This window comes from Notolepis coatsorum, assembly GCF_963971535.1.
Source record: "Notolepis coatsorum genome assembly, chromosome: 2".
In the NCBI taxonomy this organism is placed as follows: domain Eukaryota; kingdom Metazoa; phylum Chordata; class Actinopteri; order Aulopiformes; family Paralepididae; genus Notolepis; species Notolepis coatsorum.
In genome coordinates, this window is record NC_140166.1 from 61,045,993 (window position 1) to 61,073,691 (window position 27,699).

Consider the following 27,699-nt stretch of genomic DNA (forward strand, 5'->3'; position numbering starts at 1 on the left):
AAAAGGTTGTGTCCAGGACAGAGGACTGCACTGTGGTACACAGTGAGCAGGGCTATAGGGGCTCCAAGCTGGGTCTGTGACAGCCGCAAGTAGGGATGCACCGATCCGACTTTCAGTCCCGATACCGATACCTGGCTTTGGGTATCGGCCGATACAGAGTACCGATCCGATACCCATACCATTATCTGAAAAAATATATATATAAAAAATAGCACTCAACACTTATTTTGTTTGTACTACCGGGCAGTCCGGTAGAAAGAGAGAGGAAGAACAGGAGACAGAGCGGGGGGAAGACATTCGGCAAAGGACGCCGGGTCCGGGAATTGAACCCGGGTCGGCCGCTTCGTGACGCAGCGCGTTACACCGGTCCCTGACAGGCAGCAAGCGAGCGAACTGGAGACAAAATCGCGCGCGACACAGTCCTGATATGAGGCGGCGCGTGTCCGAGTGTGTCTGTGTGTTACCTGGAAGCACACGGGCAAAGCAGCCTGCAATTCTTGACCAATAAAAAGTGTTTAGGGGCGGGACTCGGCCGCATAATCGCTCAACTAGAGACACAGCGAGTGAATATTTGAGGGGGGAACGACATCGCCGCTCAGTTCGCTGTCGCTCGCGGCAGGTCAGGATAGTCTGATTGAAACTAATACATTTTAATCATTTTCGCAATCACGCTCGCTCAGGAAGGGGTGTTACATGGGTCGCCACTTGGGTGCCCAGCACTCAACACTTTGATGAACATTGTTACTCAGCTGATAGAGTTGTACCCTTCCTGATGACTTGTCGTACATAACTTGTAAGTCTCTTTGGATAAAAGAGTCAGCTAAATTACTAAATGTAAATGTAAAATGTAAGAGACTGGGATCATTCTTTTGTGCAAGGCAACATCAGGCTTGACTTAAAACATTACTTTCCTAACTTAGTGAAACTAAATGTAACAAATTAACACATGGATATAAATGTACTGAATTGTTATTTCTTATTTTATTTCTTATTATATTATATATTTAATAATAAAAATAATAAAAAAAATCGGATATATATATATATATATATATATATATATATATATATATATATAAAAAATTACCGATACCCGATCCAGCTATTTGAGTGATATCGGGGGCCGATATCAATATCGGATCGGTGCATCCCTAGCCGCAAGGGGCCCTAAGCTGGGCGTGGGTGAGGGGCCTTACTCCTCCATTATGGCTGCCTGGACTCAGCTGGGTCTCTGGGCCTGCTGGAGAACTGATCCTGCTAGGGGGGGTCCCCCGACTCCCTCTCCCCCTCCTCACCCCCATCCACCACAAGGCATGTAAAACTACAGGCGTGGTCTTAGCTCTCTCTCTCCTGCTAACTAGCTAATCCTTGCTCTTGTGTTGCTGTGTTTCAGGACTGTGTGGAGCCTCCGAGCAGCAGGCGTTCTCCCAGCCGGGCCTCGGCCCTCCCCCCGCACACGGCCATGGACCCGGTATGTTGGCGTCTCAGCGTGTCTCTGGACCGTCTGACCCACTGGCCATTTTGGTCCTTTGCGAATCTCCATTTTGGTTCTAAGGGCTCGGCCGATATATGGGGCAAATATTGTTATTTGAATATTCTGGGTTCTACCCGGTTCAATTGTGAAAAAACGGCAGTACCATATGAAACTAGAGAGGGGAAGGAATTTCATGCTAGCTTAACCAGAAAGGGGCTAAATAATGTTGACCAATTTGAGGGGGGGGACACACAGGGTGCATCAAATTGCAATGCAAAAATGTAATCTCAACATATCAATCTGTGTGGGGTTGCATTCTGTTCGGACAAACATAAAAATGATTTGTGCAAAGTTTGGGAAAGATTCGTTGAGATTTAGAGGTACCACACAGCATGTGAAATATATGAAAATTGGCCTTTTTGGGCGTTTTACTAGATAACATGACAAGGCAATTTCAAAAACGGCAAGAAATAGTTTTTGAGAACAACATTTATTAACCCTAACATTTAAGAACAAAATGTTTGATAACAACATTGAAATAGTCTTTCAAACATCTCAAGCATCCTAGAGTCCTAGACCTGGTCCAGCTTGCGCTTGCAGCAGCGAAGATTTGGCTGTGTTGAGCGGTCATGCTCAACTGCCTGTAGCACATTCTGCAGGTGCTCCTCGCTCCTGGCTGCTGCCACAAAGTCTGACGTCAGTTTGACGCCACGCTCGGCACAGTCATTCACAACATTGATGGCACGTACATTCACTGCACCCATCTGAAATGCTGTACTGGTAACCCAATCCTCTACATCCAGTGAAAGAAACGCGGGATCGATGTGCAGCAGGTGCATGCCGAACCAGCAGTCTGGGTTGGCGAGGTCAGCCAAGCTGGTGGTCGGCGAGAGGGTTGGAAACTTTGGCTTGCCGAAGCCAGTGCCAAAGCGGAGCTGTGGGGCTTGCATGGATATATCAGCCGGCTTGTGCTCCAATATAGCATCTGCAAGTGGGCGCCGCTCGCCAACTGGCACCTTGGTGCTGAAGAGTGCCAGGGGCAGCATCTCGCCTGACAGGTACCATAGGTGCCGCTTCAGCGCCTTAATCGCTGATGCTGCGATGCCCTCGTCAACAGACTTGTATGCGTACAGGTTGTGGTAGAGTGTAAGGTCATTCCATGCCGCATCTACGGCCGTGTCGCAGGTCAACCACCACGTTGCGTAGATGTGCGTGATGAAGTTGGCAAACGCCCGAATCTTCAGCACCTGCTGCTGCGTAGTGATGGTCCCCTGAGGAAGCAAGGCAATGTGCTGCTCCATCAAGGCCAGCTTGAGAGTGTAGAGCAGCTTAGCCATCCACCGCGCCTTGTGCAGTGCTCCCGGTCGTTGGAAGTTAACTGGAGTGTGCTCTGCACTGTCTGCACTCAGATACACAAGACATAGCTGCACGAACTCGCGATAGTCGCCTCGCTTGTAGTCGAGCACTCCTGCAGCGCACACAATTAGTTCAGCACGCAACTTGCCCAGGAACGGTGTTTCGGCATCGCCAGGAATGTAGCGGGCCAATGGGCCGCTGTCCTTGTGTGGCAACAGGTTCCAGTTGTCGCGCAGACGTGTAAACAATGTAACCTCTGGCGAGCGTGACGTCTCCACCTTGAGGTCAGTGAAGATGTGGCTGAGGAGCACCTCGCCGATGTGGTGCCGGCACCCGGACCAGAGCAGTGGTCGACCCAGTGAGAGCTGGATGGCAATGCAGGCTGCCGTGAGATGGCCAGTGTTTGACGCGGTGGTGTCAAATGCCATGTTGACAACCTGATCGGTGCAGCACCAGTCCTGCAGCAGCTTGCATGTCAGCCGGGCAATGATCGTTCCACATGCCTCATCAGTCCCCTTCATGCATGCTGGCACACCAAGCAGTTTGAGCCGCTCCGCGTCTCCGATCACCACTGTCAGACGCTCCTCCAACTGGCGCACATTGTTGAGCATTGGCGTCAACTTGCTGTCCCAGTGCAAGGTGCACATGGGAGGTGGTGTCCACTGTTCTTGCTGGTCCTCACTGATGTCCTGGTCCTCACTGATGTCCTGCAACACGTGGCGGCGCGCTCGGTCTGCTGTTGCGTAGGATGTGGAGACCATTGCCGAATTGCCACCGGATTCCTCGATCAGACCGCGCGTGAAGGCAGCCTGCTGCATTGGTGTGATCTTCAACCGTGTAGCCAGTGACACAAGACTCGGCCGGCTGAGAATGTCTGATGGAATGAAGGCTGTGGTGCCAGTCTTCTTACGCTCACGGGTGGGTGTGTTCTCAGCCGGTGGAGCAGCTGTTTCATCTGCATTGCTGTCTTCATCACTTTCGCTTTCCAACACCACCGCCATGCTGGACCTCGCAGTCATCTCCTGCTGCTCCTTGGTAAAGCATGCCTGCTGCGCTGCTTCACGCTCCTGTCGCCGCTTCAACTTGGATTGCAGATTGTCATCCAATGCTCCAAATATGGCCACTCTGTCGCCCTTCATGCTGGCCAGGAAAGCAATGTCCTCTGGATCACAGATCAGCTCCTCTGCATTTGGAGACCACAGCGGGAATGTGGCATCCAGCTTGTGCTCCATTGCGTCCACCAGTCGAGCTGTAGCCTCACTGGAGCGCCTGGCCTTTGGAATTTGCCGCAGCTTGTTGCTAGCATCGACAAGCGCTACTATCTTGACGCATGCTCGACGATCACTCACCATTGGAATATTGGCCTTTCCATAAAATGGCTGCACCTGCTCCAAAACGTCCTTAGCCGCATGGAACCGTGACAAGGCTCCGGTCAAACCTGGCCGCTTGGCATGCAGTTGCGTGTCGCAGTTGTACAGCATGCACCGCAAGATCTGGCGACCACTTGGCAGTTTGCCACCAGTGATGATGGCATCTGCATTGGTTATGCTGGGGCCCAGACCAAAGACCAGGCTGCGGCTGCTCTGGCGGGAGCCTAAGGGCGGCGACGCCATCTTGTGAGAACTGGATAGCTGGAGATATAGTTGGAGAGCTGGATCATGTGGTGGGTGATGGTGGAGTTGGGGGTATTGAGTAAACTGTGATGCAGAGCCACACAGGTAAAGCTATTTATAGGCCCATCCCGCCCATCCCCCCAAAAATTGCAGGACCAGGTGCGAGATGAAACAATGTTGCAACTCACACACACACACACACAGACACACACAGACACTAACAGCAGGCCATGTTGGGAGAGGACAGCATGTACTGATGTACCGTTGCACATCTAAATCACCTCGTATTGCAAAAATATTTTGCATGTATTGTTTTTACATGGATGGTAACACTTTTAGCACCCATACAAATCAATACGCTGGAAATGTGTATTTTGATGCACCCTAACACACACACTCATATTTTATATCCAAAGGCTAACAGTATTTTCGCAGGCTAAATGTATGCTAACTTAATGTTTATTTAGGCTAGAAAATAACCATATGTAGATTCAAATGTGTGCTGGGAAGCTGTGTGCCAGAGTTGGTGTAGATTTTGACTACATCACATTTACTACAAGTGAATATTGGCCCCAAATATCGGCTATCTGCCTTGTTCATTTACTAAGTATTTGTGTCTGCCTTGTTGATTTACTAAGTATCAGTATCTGCCTTGTTGATTTACTAAGTATTGGTGTCTGCCTTGTTGATTTAGTAAGTATTGGTGTCTGCCTTGTTGATTTACTAAGTATTGGTGTCTGACTTGTTGATTTACTAAGTATTGGTATCTGCCTTGTTGATTTACTAAGTATTGGACTATTGGTATCTGCCTTGTTGATTTACTAAGTATCAGCTGCCTTGTTGATTTACTAAGTATTGGTATCTGCCTTGTTGATTTACTAAGTATCAGTATCTGCCTTGTTGATTTACTAAGTATCGGTGTCTGCCTTGTTGATTTACTAAGTATTGGTATCTGCCTTGTTGATTTACTAAGTATTGGTGTCTGACTTGTTGATTTACTAAGTATTGGTATCTGCCTTGTTGATTTAGTAAGTATTGGTGTCTGCCTTGTTGATTTACTAAGTATTGGACTATTGGTATCTGCCTTGTTGATTTAGTAAGTATTGGTGTCTGCCTTGTTGATTTACTAAGTATCAGTATCTGCCTTGTTGATTTACTAAGTATCAGCTGCCTTGTTGATTTACTAAGTATCAGTATCTGCCTTGTTGATTTACTAAGTATCGGTGTCTGACTTGTTGATTTACTAAGTATTGGTATCTGCCTTGTTGATTTACTAAGTATTGGTATCTGCCTTGTTGTTTGACTTTGTTGTTTTTAAATGTGCTCTATAAATAAAGTGGATTGGATTGAATTAATTAAGTAGCCCCTTTCGTGACTGTGACGCAGCCAACAAGGTTTGACTCGGCTGCGCTGCCTGGGTGCAGTGGGGCTGCTCTCACAGCCAACGACATGACATTACATAATTATGTTGCAACCTTCGTCTATCAAGCAAACAATTATATTATATTTAATTTATAATATATAATTTATAATTATATCAGACAATGCACCTACAAAAGCAGATGATTACAATTAAATTAGCCAACTTGGTAACACATTAGTCATAGCAGCATAGGCATAGCCTTATTAATGCTTTGTGTGGCGTCGCCGTCGTGTACAACGATACTTACGTTTTTTTTGGTGATTTGACAAAGTTGTTGTAGAGTTGTGATATGCCATTTTCTTCTGGCATATCTGGCACGCTGCTTTTTGGGCATTGTCTTTGCATATTTTAAAGTGTAACCACACGCCTGATGACTTCTTCGTCGACATGTCTGCACATGTCCTTGTTGTTTTCAACACAGATAATCTCCACGTGCTTGTTGTAGAGAGGTGGAGTCGAGGCGCCGCTTACTTTCGTTTCATTGGAATGGAGGCGCAAGATTTTGGAGGCAAAAAAAATAAATAAAATGAATCTATTTTTTTTTATAAACTTAGATAATTTTTTTTATGTTCGAAGCTTGTGCCATCGAACGAAGCTTCGAAGTATTTAGGACAGCCCTAATTGGTATCTGCCTTGTTGATTTACTAAGTATTGGTATCTGCCTTGTTGATTTACTGAAAAACATATGGATGGACTCTAATGTTGGTATTTCAATCAGGAAGGACTTGTAAACAATTGCATTTGGTAAACGGCTCTCAATCTAATTTTGTAAATAGCTCAGGTTCTCTTTGTTTCCAGAAAGCAGTGTAGGCAGACTGTGTGTGTGTGTGTGTGTGTGTGTGTGTGTGTGTGTGTGTGTGCGTGTGCGCGCGCGCGCGCACGTGTGCACTTACTGCACTAGGCCCTCCATCCAGTAATGCAAGGCTGTGTGTGGGAGCTGCTTGTACCAACAGGCAGGCAGAGAGAGCAGCACCACTGAGCTCTGCAGTGGAATGCATGTATTAAGAGCAGGGCTTAGTACATACACTGGCTCTGGCTTCCTGGCCCTTTGTCACAGGCTTTCTGTGTTTATGTGCATGTGCATCTGTGTGTGTGTACACTCGCTTGTGTGTAATATAAAGACACACAGAAAGTGGGCCAATCCTCCCTATTGTAGAACTAGCATGTCCACTGAAAAAGCACACACACACTTGAATAATATGTTAATGTCAGGAAGACATCATCTTGCCTTTTGACTTGTGATTAACGGTGGCAGTTAAGGAACACGCCAACATTTTGGGAAATTAGCTTACCGTCTTCTCCAGAGAGAGACAAGAAGATAGATACCAGTTTCCTCTCTGTGTGTTCAGTAGAAAGCTATCTGGCTGCATGCTAGCCTAGCTTAGCACAATGAATGGAAGTGGACATGGCCGGTTAGCCTTCGAGAGAGGTGTTAGTTGGGACAATGCCTAGGCTAACCGGCCATGTACGCATGAACGCACAGTAGAGCTGTCCCCGAAGCCTGTTTTTGGGCTTCGAACTTCGCCAGGGTTTTTCGAACGGACGACGTTCATGCCTTTGTTTCGATACCGGTGACTATGTTTAGCTTTTAGTGCCAAAGGATAAGAGTCTGAGGCGGAGTCTCAAAAGAGAATGTTGAATATTGCAGCATACAAATCAACCTCATGCAAGTAGAATTGTTCCGCTGTTGACGGAATATATACGCCACTGGTATCTAATTACGGAGACACAGTGCTGCTTTCCTGGTGCTGCATTGTGTGTTTATAGGTGTAAATGCAACGCAAGTCGTCCATTCAGCCATGTGCTCTCATTCACTGAGTTCACAACAGCAGCGGTGCAACACACTGCTGGAGAAGAAAACGCTGTTATTGAGAAATATCGTGGGTATTGTGAACAACCTGCACCATACAGACAGGATATCATAAATCATTTTGAGTCCCACTTGGAATGTCATTATACTACGTGTTACAGAGTCACTGGCATGACCAGGGAAACATGCTCCGTTGTTATTCTTATGATTCTCTGTTGTGAGGCCGCTGTGTGGCGAGATTCTGAATATTCACCAACAAAGTGATGCACATCTCTCACTGCTGTCCACTCCTCCTCTCTCTGTCTCTCTCTCTCTCTCTCTCTCTCTCTCTCTCTCTCTCTCTCTCTCTCTCTCTCTCTCTCTCTGTCAATTTAATTCAATTCAAATGGCTTTATTGGCATGACGCAACTTGTACATGTTGCCAAAGCAAATGATTAATAACATAAACATGGATTACAAAACGGATATTAATGTCATAGTACATACAAAAATTATCATCATAAAATAAAACATAAAATATTACGGCATAAACATGTCTCTCTCTCTCTCTCTCTCTCTCTCTCTCTCTCTCTCTCCCCCTCCTCTCTCTCCCCCCTCTCTCTCTCTCCCCCCTCCCCCTCTCTCTCTCTCTCACCCCTCCCCCTCTCTCTGCACCAGTGGGGCTGCTGGTGTTTACCTCTCAGAGCTGCGTCTGTCTGCTTACTGTCAGTGGAAACCGAGGAAACTGATCACAAAGCTTATATGCAGCCTGCCAGCACTGTAGTACGTGCTCTGTTTGTGTTCCCCTCCCCCTCCTCTCCTCCTCTCTCCTTCTCTTCCCCTCTCTTCTCTCCTCCTTCCTCCTTCCTCCTATCTTTTTTCTCCTCCTTCCTTCTCCTCTGCTCTCCTCTTTTCTCTCCTCTCCTCTCCTCCTTCCTACTCTCCTCTCTGCTCTCCTCTCTTTGCTCTCCTCATCTCTCCTCTCTCCTCCTATCTTCTATCCTCCTTCCTACTCCTCTCCTCTCTGCTCTCTCCTCTCTTTTCTCTCCTCTCCTCCTCCTCTCTCTCACCTCTCTGCTCTCTCCTCTCTCTTCTCACCTCTCCTCATGTGATTCGAGTCACATGGTTTCCCGACACGCAGCTCAGTAAATTGGAATCAGATTTTATTTTTAACCGCTCTAAATCCTCCACCTTGTCCATGGTGAGAGAAACAGGCTAAGGTGCCCAGCTACCTCTCTGTCTCTCCCACTCTTTTCTCTCTCTCTCCTTACCTTTTCTCTCCCTTTTCTTTCCCCCCCCCCCCCCAGCTGACCTCTCTTTCTCGCTCTCTCTCTCTTTATCTATCTCCCTCTTTCTCTCACCCCTTTTATATCTCTCCTACTCGCTCTTTCCCTGCCTGTTCTCTCTCCCACTCTCTTTCTCTCAGTCTTTCTCTCTCACTTCTTTTCCCGCTTGCTGCCACTCCCTCCCGTCTCATGCTCCATCCATTTCTCTCTCTCTCTCTCTCTCTCTCTCTCTCTCTCTCTCTCTCCTCTCTCTCTCTCTCTCTCTCTCTCTCTCTCTCTCTCCTCTCTCTCTCTGCCCCTCTCTCTCTCTCTCTCTCTCTCTCTCTCTCTCTCTCTCTGCCCCTCTCTCTCTGCCCCTCTCTCTCTCTCTCTCTCTGCCCCTCTCTCTCTGCCCCCCCTCTCTCTCTCTGCCCCTCTCTCTCTCTGCCCCTCTCTCTCTCTGCCCCTCTCTCTCTCTGCCCCTCTCTCTCTCTGCCCCTCTCTCTCTCTGCCCCTCTCTCTGCCCCTCTCTCTCTGCCCCTCTCTCTGCCCCTCTCTCTCTGCCCCTCTCTCTCTGCCCCTCTCTCTCTCTGCCCCTCTCTATCTCTCTCTCTCTCTCTCTCTCTCTCTCTCTCTCTCTCTCTCTCTCTCTCTCTCTCTCTCTCTCTCTCTCTCTCTCTCTCTCTCTCTCTCTGCCCCTCTCTCTCTGCCCCTCTATCTGCCCCTCTCTCTCTCTGCCTCTCCCTCCCTCCCTTCAGCCTGTGTCCAGCTTGCGGCATGGTAGTGCTGATATCATTCTAACTGTTATCTAAGCTGAGAGGGGAGGTGTGTGTGTTCTGCTCATTACCAGCATCTATCTCTCTTGCCCTCTCCCCTCCTCTCCTCTCCAAAGCGGGACCCGTTCCTCAGTGGGATGGGGGGGGGATTAGCGTGCGGTAGCTCTGTGAACAGGCAAGTGGGGCCTGCCAGTCATATTACATAACTCTCCCCTGCTAGCCTGGCCCGGCCTGGCTCGGCTGGAGACGACTATAGGGGCTTTGTTCTCCCCGGTACCCCTCCTCCCCCCCTCCTCCTCCTCCTCTTCCTCCCCTTCCTCCCCTTCCTCCCCCCAGGCAGGCCACATGCTAATGGTATATAGAGGGAGTCTCTGTGTGCAGGGAACAGACAGGGCTCTGTGGCCGGAGAGCTCCCCAGCTCCTCACCGTTAGCTGGCAGACTGGCTGGCCGCTCACATCTTCAGCAGAGGAATGTCTCCTGCAGACCGCCCACCCACCCGCGCGCACACGCACACGCACGCGTCCTGCCTATAGTACGTGGCGTTTCCCTAGCGTGTAGAATCACCGATGACACGGGTCGGGTTAGAATTCATTGAAGGAGGAACGACCTCCTACGATGCTGCTGTACCTCTCGAGGGTTGTTGGAATAGTTAATATGCGGTTTTCACCTAATTCCGTGTTTCCTAATGTAGATTCACCAAGCGTTTTGGCCACACATGCTGCACACACACACACACACACACACACACACACACACACTGAGTGCGCTCACATGCATATTCATATTCTGGAATGATAGTGTTCTGTTTACCAGTAAGCCTGTATACATGAGTAAAGTGGACATTGCGAGCATTACCATGGAAACAAAACCGTCATGACAAGGAAACTATAAACAGGATGATGGAGTCGGTGTGCCGTCTTGATTTCAGCATATTGATATATTGTTATTGATATGTTATGCATCATGTACATGCAGCCACTAGGGGTGGGAATCACCAGTTTAATCACGATACGATACGATATCGATTCTTTGGACAACGATACGATATTATCCGATATCACAGTCTGCCACGATACGATACGATACGATTCGATTCAGGTGCCTGCGATCGATATGAGACGATATTATGTGCCCATTTAATACAATCAGTAACATTTAAATCAACAAAAAAAAGGCAATGGAAATATCATGACATTTTTATTTTTGAGCTCTTCCAGACATTTAAATGAAAAATAATCTATTGTTTTTAATACAAATAGACCTCCTGTTCACTGTTTTTGGTTCATTTCTTTTTTTTCTCGATATTAATATCCTATTCACTGTCACAGAGCTGTATTTTGGCTGGAAAAGCATATTGGGAGTCCCAAGGTGCAGTACCGGCCAGATCCTGTTAGTGGGGCTATCCCCGAGAATGCACCCTCCCAGTCCCCACTTCTCTCTGCCTATGGCTCTGGGTTAGCTTGTTAGCTCACGCTAAAGTAACGTTATCTTCGATCTTTAACGCGACGTGGGCATAATGGAGTGACGAGGATTGCAAAGCAGGTTAGATGCATTGGACCCGTTGTGGAATAAAACAGCAGGGACATGTTTTGGGTCACAGAATAGGCACACTAGTCTTGCTCTAGTGACGCTCTAGACGCTACTGCTGTTGATGTTAAACGGAGTTTGAGTTTCACAACACTGGGCGCGGGCGATGACGTCGCCGGATTTTCAAAATAAGAGTATCTCAATATGAATCGATCTTTTTACGTGGCATCGATCCTATTTGATTATTGATAATAGATCGATATATCGATCTGGATCGATGTATCGTCCCACCCCTAGCAGCCACTCTCTCACCTGGAAGCTGCCCGTGGCTAGCAGGGTCGCTTGTATGCTTTCTACAACGGAGTTCGGCGATTCATTTCTGGTCATGTGACATGTACGCCCAATCGTGGGACCGCAAGTGTCTACACTGGTTAAGCTTAGGCGCTCTTTTGAAGTTGGTTAAGGTTAGAATTTGTCTTAGAGCATGGCGATAGAACGCCAGGTAGTTTGCAGGCTGTTCGACGCGGAAATGGGCAAGTGGCCAATCAGATTCGCAAATCGCCGAACTCCGTTGTAGAAAGCATGGACGCATCAGGGTCACTGTGTCCTGGGTGATCAGGGCACGAAATTTACTTTTTGACTCACCAGCCAGTGGCGGGTAGATGAGAGAAATCTACCCGCCAAGCATATTTCTTACCAGCCAATTTTTTTTTAATTTTTTTTAAAATAAAATATATATATTATATAATCATACTTGTAGTTGTATTATCTGCGAGACATCGCCACCACGTAACAAGTCAAAATGCTTGCTATCTGCAAACAGCTCCACTGTCTGTGTGTATACTCGAGTAGCCTCCAGCTCCAGCAAGAATTCTCTCTAGCTACTGCTAGATAATGTTAAGACAACGCCTCAGTGAACTATTTAGTTTACTGGGACATTTCGTAGTGACTAGTGAGCTAACGTGAGCTAACGTGAGCTACCTAGCCAACGGAGGTATTATGCACTAGACTATTGCTGGAGCATTTGTTGATATCAGGAGCTATCAGTAGCTAGCCGGCTGGATAACGTTACACAATGCCTCATGTATTAAACTAAAAGTGAATAGTTGACTGGGTCATTTTGTTAGCTCACGGAGGTCCCACTGACTAGACTAACGTCACGGTGACTGTCCGAGGCAATAACCGATCGAAAATCATGATCCAATTCTTAGCGGAGTTCTCACTCGCTGTCTCAGCACAGACATGCAGCGCACTGCTCCTCCTACTCCTCCTGCCCCTCCCACCCCATGGGTGGCTCTATCTCTATCAATTCAATTCAAATATTGACATGGGAAACATACGTTTACATTGCCAAAGCCAAACAAAACAAAACAATCAAACAGAGAAATCAAAAGAAATCAGTACATTACAGACGGAATTTCTTGTACAGTCTTTATGGTGGTTGTATTCCGTTGGATGTCCTTTTCTTGTCACAGCAGCTCACAAATCTTGCTGCTGTGTTTGCACATTCTTGTATTTCTCCCAGTAGGTATGGGAGTTTTGCGTTATTGTCCATGTTTTCAAAGTCTCTTTGGGTGTTTGCAATTTGTGGGAAGTATATGTCTCTGATGTCTTGGTATAGTGGGCAGGTTGAAGTATATGTCTCTGATGTCTTGGTATAGTGGGCAGGTTGAAGTATATGTCTCTGATGTCTTGGTATAGTGGGCAGGTTGAAGTATATGTCTCTGATGTCTTGGTATAGTGGGCAGGTTGAAGTATATGTCTCTGATGTCTTGGTATAGTGGGCAGCAGGGTTCGAAATTAACGCAGGCTTGGGGCAAAATGCCCTCGAAAATTGACCAAATGCCCTCGAAAATCAGTTAAGGGGGGCAAGAAAAGCCCCCGACAGTTTACTAATTATATATATAATTATATATATGCTCTACAGTGCGAGCATTTCCCTCGTATTTGCCCCTAATAATGTGTGTGTGCGCGAACCGGAAAAATCATTTACTTGCAGTGTGCGAGACGAGTGAATATTACAAAACAGCTCCGCTGTTAATAGTTCAGAAACTGGACTGAAATTCAGTTTTTGGGTGGAATGCAAGGAGGGAGGGAGGCGGGGCCCGCTGCGTGTTACAGGGTACTTGAGAGGTGCGAACACAGACAGACAGAGAGCTCTGCTTTCATCAAGCATGCACAGACCAGGCTGCAGAAACAAATTAGTGGGGGGGCATAAAATGTTCTCGGGGGGGCACAATGGTTTTTCAACACAGGTTCCCTTTTATACGTTTCAGCTGGGACAGCGGCGCTGTGGCTTGCTTGGCGCTGCCCATGGTGCTGAACTAAACAGCAGAGAGGCAATTGAAAAATCTAATTTCTCTCTATCTTAAGAACTTTCACTTATACAAAAACAGACTGAACGGATATATATATAACAGACCTGCTGGGGCAGCGGACTGAGAGCAGGGGACACAAACAGGCTGGATAAGATGGTCAAGAAGGCCAGTAGCGTGGTCAGGGACGCGGGAAGTGGGGGTGCTGAGATATAGATCGTTTTTGATAAAATTCTTTTTTTATATATATAATTCTTTTTCTTTTTTTTATAAAATATATATATTATATAATTATACTTGTAGTTGTATTGTCTGCAGGACATCGCCACCACGCAACACGTCAAAATGCTCGCTATCTGCAAACAGCTCCACTGTCTGTGTGTATACTCTGCTTTGGTCAAATCACATTCAGCGTGGGTGGGGCCTGAGAGTGCTGGGGCTGACGTTCTGCAGATGGATACTATTGAGTCAGAGGCTAGAGCGATAGTTCAACAGGGTCTGAAACGTGTTATGAGGGGGTGCTGAGATAAGTGATATAATAATAATGTCTGGTAAACCAACACTCTCGTTCACTAGAGGAGACCACTGCACTGCCCAACTCCGCGCTCTCACGCTCAGCTCTGCGGAGCGTGCGAGACAAACAATGTAACCGTTTTGATGCACACATCACAGCCCAGCTTACCCCACCTGTTGCGCCCTCCCTCTGCAATTCGTTCCCCGCATACATGATCGCCGACATGCAAAAGGTCTTCGACCACCCTCCCGGGGCTCGGATAGTTCTGCTGGATTGTTCACGCCAGGGAAACCGCAGATATATTCCTTTACTGCGAATTCAGCGTCCCAAACCTATTCCAGGCTGCGTCTATTTTTTTACCAACGGATTTCCAGTTAAGCGTTGACGCTCCCAGGCCGCGTCTATTCGAATCCCAACCGGTTCATGCGTCGGCTACACGCTGTTAATAACACTGCATTATCGAGACAGCGCCCCTATGAGGATCTGGCAATGAATTCCAAGAGTAAGGTAAATCTGCAGTGCCGCTCCGCTCTGTGACATTGAGTAGCCTCGGTTACAATGGAATAAAAGCCAAAACAACCTTGCAGTTGCAGTTACACTCCCCTCTACAGGGCTGTACGCTAAGCTTTTTCACTAGGGGCACACTTGCCCCTAAATTAGAAATTTAGGGGCAAAAAATATGTTTTAGGGGCACATTTTTAAATAACAATTTTACCATTATAGTGCAAAAAAATATGTTCCTCCTGCCTCATTACTGTGGTCCTTTTATTTAACATTTAAGTGCTTTTGTTGTCAGGTTTGTATCTTTTATAATGAACCAACTAGGGCTGGGCGATATGGCCTAAATATGATATCACGATATTTTCTGACCTTTCGGCGATACACGATACACATCTCACAATGTTTTTCTTTTTTACCCCAAACAATTCATTATGAGGCTTACCAAGACAGTATGAGTTTGCAAGCTAACATTAAAGACAAAATAAAATACCCATGCATTTAGCATTTTTATATTATATATTAGATTTAGATTATTGGATTATTAGATTATATATTGCATATATTTAGCAATGAGATATTATATGATTTAGATATGAAATATGATGAATTGAAAATGGGGGACCCTGATGTAAACAAGACAAAAGTCTTTCTCTGGTCTGCATCCCCTTAACAATTGTATGTATTGAGCTGTACTGTACCCATTCTGCAATATGTTAATAAAGTTTTAAACCAATCAATCAATAAATAAATAAATAGCATTTTAGCATTTTTATGAAACTACTGTATATTTGTATGTCTCTAAATGTTTTGATGAATTGAAAATGGAGGACCCTTATGTAAAAAAGCCGAAAGTCTCTCTGGTCTTCATCCTCCTGTACTGTATTGTACCCATTATGCAATCTGTTAATAAAGTTCTCATTCATTCATTCTGACGGAAAAACAGAATAATTTTGATTGACAGTAGAGTCTGCCAATTACGTCACAACGCTTGCACCCGCCCTGCTGTTCTTAGCACCAATCGGCAAGCGCATTCGTTTTTGACTTCCTGAATGCCCCGTGTCAACAAAGCTACTTACATTAGCTCCCCGCGGCCCACGAGTAGGAGACCAGTGCTCTGCAGGATGACTAAATGAGGCATAATGATTTTACCTCAACGAATGTTATAATAAAAGCCTTTCCATACATCTGTCTGATTGAAAACTTTATTAACAGACCGCGGAATGGGCATATCTCAGCACAGGCTGAGATATGAACGAGTAACGTGTGGACCAGATTGACGCGACACAAGGTTTACACAACAGCCCCCACCCCTTGTTTTATTGTATTTGTACCTGTACTACCTGCTGTCAGCTGTTTATCTCTCTCTGTGAGCTTGATTAGCTCACGTTAGCTAGCGTTAGCTCCGCGGCTAACCCTGAACTAAATCAATGACATCATTTCGAGTAGTTTTCACTGCACATAGAAGCAGCCAAACAGCGGGAGAATTTCGGGAGCATATGGCCAAAACCCAGTTAGGAACCATCGATTCCCATCCATACTACTAACTTTACTTTTCTTCATAGCTAAATCAGACAGTCAGCCAGTCTATCAGAGTGAGTGCTCAGTTGATTTTCCCCGCTGATCATACCTGAGTGCTCAGCGTCATCACACGCCTTGGATCATTTAGGAGTGAAAATGCGAATGCAAGGCTTGAAATCCCTACTCGCAAGCCCGCCCCCAAATATTATTTACCAATCGCAACGGCCAATTAAAGGGGCAATTTGCGATGAGATCATCGCAGCGTACAGCCCTGCTCTAGCAGGGGGTGCTGCAGCCCCCGCCGCACCCCTACTTGCGTCCCTGAGCGTGGTTGGGGTGGAGCTGTACTCTAGCGAGGGTGGCGGAGAGGAGGAACCTTGCTAAGCTCCAGGCCATCAGGGAAAACCCCTCCCACCCACTATACACAGACTTGGCTGACAGGAGGAGCATGTATTGTTATAGGCTCACACTACAGTACCTAAATGCAGCACTGAACGGCACAGGAAGTCCTTCATTCCGACAGCCATCAGACTATACAATGCATCACTGTGCCTCACTGCATCACTGAGCACAGAGTGACAATTACCATCTTCCTGGACTCTTACTTTTTAAACAGCACTGTGCATTATTACACCTACTGTAGACTTCGGTATATTTTTACTGTATTTATTCACTGTATCTTTTATTCTATTTTTATTCTATTTCATTTTATTCTATTCTTAGGCCATTTGTTTTGTTATTCTTATTTGTGACTTGTTCTGTCTAAATGTTTAATGTTGAGTGATTTGCAGTGTCAAATTTCCCTCAGGATAATACATTTCTATTCTATTCTATTCTATATCTTTGAAAAGTCTCCATTTATTCAACACTTCTGAATTCACTGACAAACTGAACTGAACTGACAAATAAGGTGCATAAAAAAGCAAAAAAAAAGGCAAGCGGTGTTTGGGGACAGAGTGAAATCTTCTTAAAACACTGCCCCTCCACTCATTCCTGAACTTTTTTGTTAAGTCCTTCTCAAATGCCAACTGAATTAAATTGGCCTTAGTTGCGTCGATGAAGCATACTAAGGCGATGTTCTGTAAAGACGTTCTTGAGGGTAGAAAACGAATTCTCACAGAGTGCCGTGCTAGCTTCAGTAGTGTTGTTGTTGACATCAGTGCCCACTAGGGCTGTCCCAGACTAAGGATTTGGATAGTTGACTTTGATTGACAAAAAATAAAAAATTACATTTTTTACCAGGGTGGGCACAGCTGACTCAGTGGGCGGGCCCGGCCCCCTAATGCCCGCCCATGGCGCCGGGACTGAGCATGCATAGTGTAACATTAAGTTACACTGCTATCTTAACGTTAGCAAGCTAAGCATCTGCATAGCGCGACCTGCGTAACGTTAAGTAACTTGTGTTCGGCGGGGAAAGACCGTTCCATTTGTAACACAACTCCAAAGAATAACATCCAAATCCGATCCCGATGCGCATTTCCTTCATTCCACAGCGCTGAACGCGCAACGTATTTCATTGATCGATCTGGCCAGAGCCTATACTCACAAACGTTCCAGTGCTGTCTTCGGGATGATTTTAATCCAAACGTCCATTCAAAACTTGTATTATGAAATAATTCTGGGATGTCTGACTATTTACCTATGCATTGGTGCGAGTTCAGCTGATAGTCCATAGAGTCCATGTCCATGACATAAGTTCATGAGATGCTCTGTTCTTTTGTTGTGTTTGAGGTGGATGTTGTTGCATGTGTGGGGTTTTTCATGTATCAATTTGAAACAAGCCTCTTGACTGTTGGAATTAGGGATGTTAAAAATAAAATAGCTAATAATATTATTCAATATTAGACATTCATTGATCCAGAGGCAACCGGCTATTCGTCTGCTATTTGTAGATATATCAAGACAACAACACAACTTGCCCTCAGGGACAAACATATTTAATCTATTTAGATAGAGTATGTATGTATTATTTACAGATAATTGAAGGTACCTCAAAACATGAAACCAAGCCATGTCACACATTGTGTGTGTGTGTGTTACTTGAACAATTGTCACTGTGCTCCTAAATTTCTGTGTGCTCCTAAATTTGTATTTAGATTTTATTTATTAACATTTTATTTAGGAGCACATGTGCTCCTTGGGAAAAAGGTTAGCGTAGAGCCCTATATATGGAGACATTAACATTACGTTATCAAACATAGGGACGAAGACTGTAAAAAAAGTGTCAACAATGTTTTATAATCTTTGTTAATTTTCATTATAAAAATGTTGTGCCCCCGAAATACAAAAAAAAGCCCCCGAAAATCAATTAAGGGGGGCAAAAAAAGCCCTTGAAAGAAAATGTTAATTTCTAACCCTGGTGGGCAGGTTGAAGTATATGTCTCTGATGTCTTGGTATAGTGGGCAGGTTGTTAAGAAGTGGAGCTCGGTTTCCACCTCGTCTTGTGGGTGCATAGTGGGTGCATAGTCTGTCTTCGCTTGGGAGCCAGGTCTGCCTAGGCTTAACAAAAATAATGGTTTGGTTCCGGTTGCCGACCGACCCTGCCGATTTAGGTGCGACCCAATTTATTTTATGAGTTTTAAAAAATAAAAATATATATTTTTTAATACAATAAAGTTTCATACAAATCTTAGTCAAACCTTTAGTATTATGGATATTAAACATGCTGGCAGAGTACATGCATCCATGTTGTTGTGAACATTTTAATTAAATAAAGAAATTCCCTATCCATAGTCGCCGTGGGAAAAAATCAAATCAAATAAAAAATTAAATAAAATAAATTCCCTACCTACCCATGGCCTTAACTGACAACCAACAGGAACCAAACAATATTTTTTGTTATGCCCTATGGTGGCCTTTCTCAATGGCTAGGCTGTGCTCGCTGAGTCTGTACCTAGTCAAGGATCTTCTTAGGCCCCGTTTAGCGGAAACGCTAGCAGGTGAATCCGCAAAAATATTTTTTCGGATGTGCCTTTCGTTTATACGGAAACGGCGTTTTTACGGGGTGAAACCGCAAAAAAGTGAGACTACCTTCCAGGGTGGAATTCCTAGAAACGCAAAAGCTTTGCGCTCTCGTATAAACTTTTAACCCGTATAAATCTGTTAAAACGATGACGAAAGGGTTGTCACGGCTCTGGTCGCGCGTACTGCTTACGTCACAGGTAGCAGGTATGCGCCAGTAGCCGAGACGTAAACAAAGCAAGTATGTCTGACAATATCAACGGAGATCACCTGAAGGCTACATTGGCAGTAAATTGTACCTAAATTGTACCTCATCCCATTTCTGCTTTGCACTATATAGTACTGTACATTAGTACACTGCATAGTATTGTATATTATATGGTAACTCAGAACATTGTACATATGTCTATACCGAACACTGTGACCTCATTTTCTTCTTCTAAATTACATGCTATACTATGTTATTTGATACTATCTTGTCTAGCACAGTCTCTGGAGCGTAACAGTAAGAAGCATTTTGTACTTCTGTATGACAACTATTAAAGAAACGGAAACTGTACTTTGAACCCTTTCACTGCCACACGACAGAAGGTTAACCCTTTACTATCACACAACCGGCTGTCGTGTGGCAGTGAAATGGTTAAATACACAAGAATCTGTCCCGCGGTGTGAGTGGACCCACTGTCTGTGAGTGACTCTGCTTTGGTACAATCACATTCCCCATCCACAGTCTGCGAATCAGAGGCAGAGTAGGGCGGGTCTTCACAGCACGTCATGTGACATATGCGCCAATCGTGTGACAGTGGGGCTCCGTCGTTACAGCGTCGTCTGCACGGAGAATTCCACCCCAAAACGCTCGTCTTAAACGTAAAATTAAAAGTGAAACCGCAAGACGACTTTTGCGGTTTCTGTTCACAAAACGCTCGTCTAAACGTAGCCTTAGTGTTGGGTCAGTCACAGTGCTCAGGTATTCTGCCACTGTGTACTCCCTGTTTAGGGCCAAATAGCATTTCAATTTGCTCTGGTTTTGGGTTGTTTCTTTCCAATGGGTCAGATGGTTTTCTTTTTGTTTTCTTATAATTTGATATAGTCCAACAGTGTGGTTTCTGTCTGGTGGCTCTGCTTGTGTTTGTGAGCAGAGTCCCAGAACCATCTGGCTGAGTGGGCATCTATCGAGGGTCTCTCTGTGGGTGAGGGCTATGTTGTGGAGTGTGTCTGATGGGGCTTTCTCACTGCCATTCGGGGTCGAACCAGCTCCGCTCCGTCCTCGCTCCATCCTTGGGTGCGAACTTCCCCCCTCCCTCTCCCCCCTCTAGTTTGTGTACACATTGCAGTCTTGGTGCGCTCCCGGTTTTGTTTGCGTTTTGAGCGTGTAAGCTTGCCGTAGGCGATGATATATCTCTCTCTCTGCTCTATCTCTGTCTCTCTGCTCTATCTCTGTCTCTCTGCTCTATCTCTCTCTGCTCTATCTCTCTGTCTCTCTGCTCTATCTCTCTGTCTCTCTGCTCTATCTCTCTGCTCTATCTCTCTGTCTCTCTGCTCTATCTCTCTGTCTCTCTGCTCTATCTCTCTGTCTCTCTGCTCTGTCTCTCTGTCTCTCTGCTCTATCTCTCTGTCTCTCTGCTCTATCTCTCTGCTCTCTCTGTCTCTCTGCTCAGTCTCTGTCTCTGCTCTATCTCTGTCTCTCTGCTCTATCCCTCTGTCTCTCTATCTCTCTGTCTCTGTGCTCTACCTCTGTCTTGATGATGTCCCTGTCTTGATGATGTCCCTGTCTCTGTGCTCTATCTCTCTGTCTTGACGCCGTGTCTCTGGGGTTGAAGGTGGCTGATGAGTGATTACAGAGGGTTTGAGTGGTGACTGGATGAAAAGGGAAGGCAGATGTTATCAGGAAAGGAAAGACGGGGCAAATCTTTCTTTCACTAAAGAAATGTTCTGCTGCTGTTGGAAGGTCAGCGTTTGTTCCCAGGCTCCTCTGTTTGACACACACGCACGCACACACGCACACACACACACGCACACACGCACACAATCACAATGTCTGGCCCTTTGGTTGAACAGTAAGTGCTGTGTCCCCTTGTCCGTGAAGGTCATGTTTGTGCTGTGTGTGTGTGTGCTGTCTTGGCTTGGTCTCTGTTTTGGAGAGAAGTGGTAGAGCTTGTCCTCCTCAGTGTTTCAACTATGAGCCAAGTTCCCATCAGACAGTGGGCTTTTTTTCACCAGGATGTCAAGCCGAGTTTTATTTGTCACGGCATACAAGCATACAGTGAAATGCGGGGGGTCATGCCAAGCGATTGTGAAATAATACAAGTAATAAGAATAGGATGAGAATAAGACATTTGTGCAATATACAAGTAATAAGAATAAGACATAACAGGTGTACATTAGGGGTGGGAATCACCAGAGGCCTTACGATACAATATTATCACGATACTTGAGTCACAATACAATAGTATTGCGATACTAAATATATTGCGATATGCTGAGTATTGCGATATTAATATTGCGATATATTACGATTTATTACCTTTTTTCAACTGCAAAGTATAACTTTGACAACATGTTTTATCTAATAAAATAAAGTTCAGTCTGTTCATCTCACTTCAATAATTTTTATTGCAGAACATGGTATTTTCTCAAGCAGACAGATGTAAACACTGTAATCTGTGTTGCATGTACCTGACAAACTGAACTGTTTGTATTACAGTCATATTCCAACTTAACTGAATGCACATGCGTGTGTGTGGACTACTGTACTATTACAGGTAGAGCTGCCGCGATTACCGCATTACCGCGGTATCGCTGTTACATCACGGCCACCGCAGAGTAGGCTGAATACCTCATCACCGCTGTTTTTTATAATAATAATGAAGTACCCTCCTCTCGTTGGGCTTTCGGCTCTGCAGATATACCCTACTCCTCTCTCGAGGTTCCAAGCGACCCCATTGGGTACCAGAAAAGTCACGTGAAACATTGCAGACCACTGATTGGTCAGAAGAGAGACGCGTCACACGTTGGGAGCGTCCTGCAGTTTTTTACATCCTGAATGTCAGCCATTGATCAGAGCTCATCACAATACGGCTAATAACGTTAGCTTTAGCTCCCCGCCGGAGTGGACTACCATCGCTCATCAGGAGTACTAAACGAGACATAATGATTTTACTGTCTGCAACGAATGTTATAATAAAAGCCCTTCGTTCTATACACTTGTCTGATTGAAAACTTTATTAACAGACCGCAGAATGGGACAACTCGGCACGCTCTGAGCAAAGAAAGGAACTGAGATGGTCCGGTAAATACGCTGATGTTATTGAACGTATAACTATATAATGGTAATGCCACAAAACGAATGCCTTTATTATAAAGTAGTAACTTTATAGTAATAATAATAAGAAAGGGTCGGGGGGGTAACCACCCCTGCCCGCGACACCGAGTGAACGGCGCACGACCAGAGGGGAAACTACGAATCCGTGTTTCACTTTCAATAACTAATGCGTGCTTGCCGAATCCCAAACAATATTCATGCTGCAAAGTCATCCTCTAAAGATCGACATTTAGACTAGAGGCAGGCTATATGCTATAAAAAGTAGACTACTACTAAAAAAAAAAATGCATTCAAACTTTTTTTTTGTTTTTTTTGTGTGCGTGCGGTAATAACCGCGGCGGTAGGAAATATTTTGCAAATCCGTGCGGTAAGGAAAACATCAATACCGCGGCAGCTCTAATTACAGGTATTGAAATGAACAATGCAACTTCCTTAAAAACAAATAATAAATTTTTATATAAATAAATGAATAAATAAATAAATATCGATACTTGGTGTCCCTGTATCGATACAGTATCGCCACGCAAAGTATCGCGATACTACTACGTATCGATATTTTCCCCCACCCCTAATGTACATAAAGTTTACAAAAAGCATGGTAAGACAAAGGTCCTGCGATAGACAGTGCAATACAATGTTAGCTACGGATGAGGCACTGGGTCTTATGTACACTACTATACAATCAGGGCACGAAATTAACTTTTTGACTCACCGGCCAGTGGCGGGTAGATGGGAAGAATCTACCCGCCAAGCATATTTCTTACCTGCCAACTTTTTTTTGATTAAAAAAAAAAAATTATTATTTTATATATTTTTTTTTAATAAAATATATAATCATACTTGTAGTTGTATTATCTGCGAGACATCGCCACCTCGCTGTCTGCAAACAGCTCCACTGTCTGTGTGTATACTCGAGTGGCCTCCAGCTCCAGCAAGGATTCTCCGGCGCTGCAGCTGGACCCTAAACTCTACATTCAGCATGAAAGGATTCTCCTGCGCTGCAGCTGGACACTATTCAGCAGCCCTCATGCGATGTAAGCCAGGGGATCGAATACGCATGTTGTAGGACATTGATGTCAGGAGCTATCTGTAGCTACTGCTGGATGGCGTTGGGACAACGCCTCTGAACTATTTAGTTTACTGGGACATTTCGCAGTGACTAGTGAGCTAACGTGGGCTAACATGAGCTACCTAGCCAACGGAGGTATTATGCACTGGACACTTGCTGGAGCAGTTGTTGATGTCGGGAGCTATCAGTAGCTAGCCAGCTGGATAACGTTACACAATGCCTCATGTATTAAACTAAAAGTGAATAGTTGACTGGGTCATTTTGTAACAGTAGCTAACATTAGCTCACGGAGGTCCCTCTGACTAGACTAATGTCACGGTGACTGTCCGAGGCAATAGCCTCTGTTTACATGCAGCATACAGAAACAGGGTAGGAGCAGTGGTGCGCTGCATGTCTGTGCTGAGACGGCGAGTGAGAACTGCGCTAAGAATTGGATCATGATTTTCGGTTTTCACATGACTATTATTGCCCGCCACACGGCGGGCAGACCTCTCAGTGGGAGGCGCCAAACGTAAAAACTGCTTGCCAATGGCGGGTGGCGGGCTTTAATTTCGCCCCCTGTTACAATGCTATGCTATACAATCTACAGTGGTGTACTATCTGTCCTTATGCTAGCTTGCTATATCCTTCTGTTTACTATACTGTTCTTGTTTTTAAAGTGACCTTTTCATTGATGTGTTTAGAGCTCTGAGCTCTGGTCCACGGTGGGACAAGATGACGTGGAGCGCACGAGATCATCCCTCTCCCCAGCACTTGTTATTGTTATTGGTTTGTCCCCCTTTCATGCATATCCATAGTGAGGAGTGGAGCTGGGTGATTCACGAGACATTAATATCACAATAATCATGAGGATAAATAATATGTAAGGGATAATGTATAGCTACGAGGTCATTGTCGCAAAATAATTGACCGACACAGAGTTTAGAATACCGAGGCGCCTTGCAGAGGTGTTCTAAACGTCAATGACCTCGTAGCTATACATTATCCCTCTTATTACATGGCTAACTTACTAACAATATACCTAATTCATTTTACACCATCGAGTCGACAAGACGAGATCAAATGCAGACGCATTTCTGTTCTGTCGCTCCGCTGTCATCGCCGGCAGCTGGCAGGTGTGTCTGACAGCGTTTCCGTTAGCCGGTAATTACCGGTATTTGTCCGGCAAAATCTCCTGAAGTCCGACATATTTAATTTCTCCGGTCTTAATGTCCGGTGAAAATAATTCCCTGAGTCTAAGCACAATTTGATTATTTGAATTGTATTAAAATAGGCTAAAATTAAATAGCCTATGCGATGAACGAAACGATCATTACATTTGTTTCCTCGTTGCTTCTAATAATGACAACGACGTTGTCAGCGAGAGCTTTAAAAACGTAGGTCTCGGTTCGCTTCATCGGACCAAACGCGAACCAAATATAGGAAGTGATTATTATTACCACTGCTCGCAGCACTCACTGCAAAACAAGCACACTGCATCTAATCTCTCTATCTATCTATCTATCTCTCTCTCTCTCTCTCTCTATCTATCTATGTCTGTGCATCTTGGGAAGAAGGAAGAAAAAACGCGGCTTATTATTATTACCGAGGCGCGCGGCTTATTATATTATTAAAACGGCTACTTGTGGGCACTCATAAAAACACCGTGGTCTACAAGTTGTTTAGCGAGAGGATGGTGGTAGGTAATGTGCTTCAATAGAACAATGGATCAATGCCATGTCAAAACTCGGCTCCGCTGATCTGGGCTCCGCAGTACACACACAGACACACACACACGCGCGCGCGCACACACAGGATCGCAGCCACACACACATTTCCACTGTCTAATAGACAAGCGCCCTTTTCGACCGCGTGACATTGAGGTGGAGAGAGTAGTCACGCAAACCACGATAATGTTGCAGTCTCTCTGCTTTCTCAGTTCTTCGCTTGATATAATTAATACAAATGTCCAATATAACGGAATTCGTTAGCTCATAAAAATGTGATTATAACAGACTGCTGTTTAGTGTCGAACCGACTGCCACATACGCGGTCTATTTTATTTCAAGTCAGCAGCAGCACGGAGACGGAGTATCGAGGGACTTATTTTATTTGGAATATATTAATGACTGTATACGCAAAAGTAGCCTAGTTTTAAGTAATAATATTATAAATCTACATGCCTTGAGGATGACATGAGCCTGCCTATCAATTGTTTTAAAGCTCAATAAACTATGACCGGAATTAATCTCATTTGTCCGGTAGTTGAAATCTTGCAGGTCACGGAGACCGGCAACAATTTTTTCTAACGGAAACCCTGGTGTCTGATTGGCTGCACTGATGCAGTGTGTGTCAGTGGGCTTGATTGCTACAGCTGCGAACAGCGGTCATTATTGCTCGGCAGAGGTCCGTTATCGAGTAATAACGGACCTCTGACGAGCGCTATTGACCAATCACAATCAAGCATTTCGGCGAATGTTAAAACGCCATGTAATAAATATTATATATATATATTGTGGTGGATTATAATTTATCAATTATATCGTCAACGGAAAATAGGTTTAATAGTAAAAAATGTATTATATTACAAAGTACAAGAGAGCACAATGAATGGAATCGGACAGTGACGGGTAGCCTAGGCATTGTCCAACTAACACCTCTCCCGAAGGCTACCCGTCACTGTCCGCTTCCATTCATTGTGCTAAGCTAGGCTAACGTGCAGCCAGATAGCTTTCTACTGAACGCACAGAGAAGAGACTGGTATCTATCTTCTCTGGAGAAGACTGTAAGCTCATTTCCCAAAATGTTGTTGTGTTCCTTTAAGTATAGAAAGCGGTGGGAGCCGTAGCCCCTCGCCTCACCTAGGGGTGAACTAAGGTATTGTTTGGGGCAACCAAAAGGCATTCTCGCTCTTGCATGCTAAATCTGTTCAATAATCCTCTTGTATATGTTGATGTGCCCATATCTGGTAGGGGTGGGACGATACATCGATCCAGATCGATACATCGATCCAATTATCAATGATCCAATAGGATCGATGCAACTTAAAAAGATGGGTTTATGTTGACACTCTTATTTTGAAAATCCTGTGGCGAGTCTCGTATACGCCCAACAACAACAGCAGTAGCATGTGAAATGCCCGTGTGTAGACGTTACAGCAGGGCTCCAGAGTGCGCCCATTTTCGTCTAATTTTGCAACCCGAAATAAGTACCTGCTCCCCCCCCCTCCCCGCAACGGGTCAAATGCATCTAGCATGCTTTGCATCCTCGCCATTCCTTTATGCCCACGTCTCGTTAAAGACATAAACTAAAGGTAGAGCTGCATGGTTAACAAAATGCAAATATATTGCTGTTGTTCTGACCTGGATTTACATTCCTTTTTGCGACCTCGATCCTTCGCACATGCAGTCTGACGAGCGGACCAGAAGCCCGTCTCTTGAGCAAGGGAACGGAGAACAGACTAAGAGAACAGACCATTCACTTCCCATAGACTGGATTCAGAAAGTAAAAAGTTCGATACCCAAAGTGGCCTACGTGGAGTGTGTCCCTCCTATTGTCAAAAATATCGAAAAATCGATACATATCGATTCTGAATATTTAAAACGGTTTCAATACTCATTTCCCGAAATATCGATATTTAATTATTCATAAAAAAAACAGTTCAGTTTGTCAGGTACATGCAACACAGATTACAGTGTTTACATCTGTCTGCTTGAGAAAATACCATGTTCTGCAATAAAAAATTATTGAAGTGAGATGAACAGTTATTTTTAAATGTGTGATCTAAAGATAAACAAAGGTTTTTAAAAGTGTTATATTTATCTTCTCTTATAGTACCAGAGAGAAGCTGAGGAGAATCAACCAGCAACAAAAGCTAAATTTATAAAAAAAAAAAAAATAATAATAATAAATAATAATAATAATAATAATAATAATAATTATTAAGATTGAACCTTTTTCCCTGTGGTATCGAAAATTATACCGATACTTTTCAAGGTATCGTATCGAAGTTAGAAATGCCAGTATCGTGACAGCACCTCCCTCCCTCCCTGTCCTCCCTCCTTGTCTCGTGTTGAGCATGATGTATGAAGCTGTTCCTCCGAGCGCTCAGCGGTCCTACCTCTCACGGATCATCAAGCGGGCCGCGGCCTCAGACGCCTCTCGGCGAAGCAGCCGCCTTGTGTTCAGGCTTCTATCTGGAGTGACCTCACGTGACCTTTCTCTAGAGATAACGGCTACACGTCTCACATCAACACACACACAAACAAACAAACATCAATCTCTCCATCCATTTC

General features: G+C 44.9%; 1 protein-coding gene across 3 annotated transcripts in view; it reads left to right on the plus strand.

Moving 5' to 3' along the window:
• Positions 1–27,699, plus strand: part of ankrd11 (ankyrin repeat domain 11) — a 323,098-nt gene that overhangs the window by 93,427 nt on the left and 201,972 nt on the right. For all 3 annotated transcript variants that reach the window (XM_084308736.1, XM_084308738.1, XM_084308737.1), the window contains exon 2: positions 1,394–1,471. The gene's annotated coding sequence lies outside the window, so the exon portion shown is untranslated. The remainder of the gene's footprint in view (positions 1–1,393; positions 1,472–27,699) is intronic.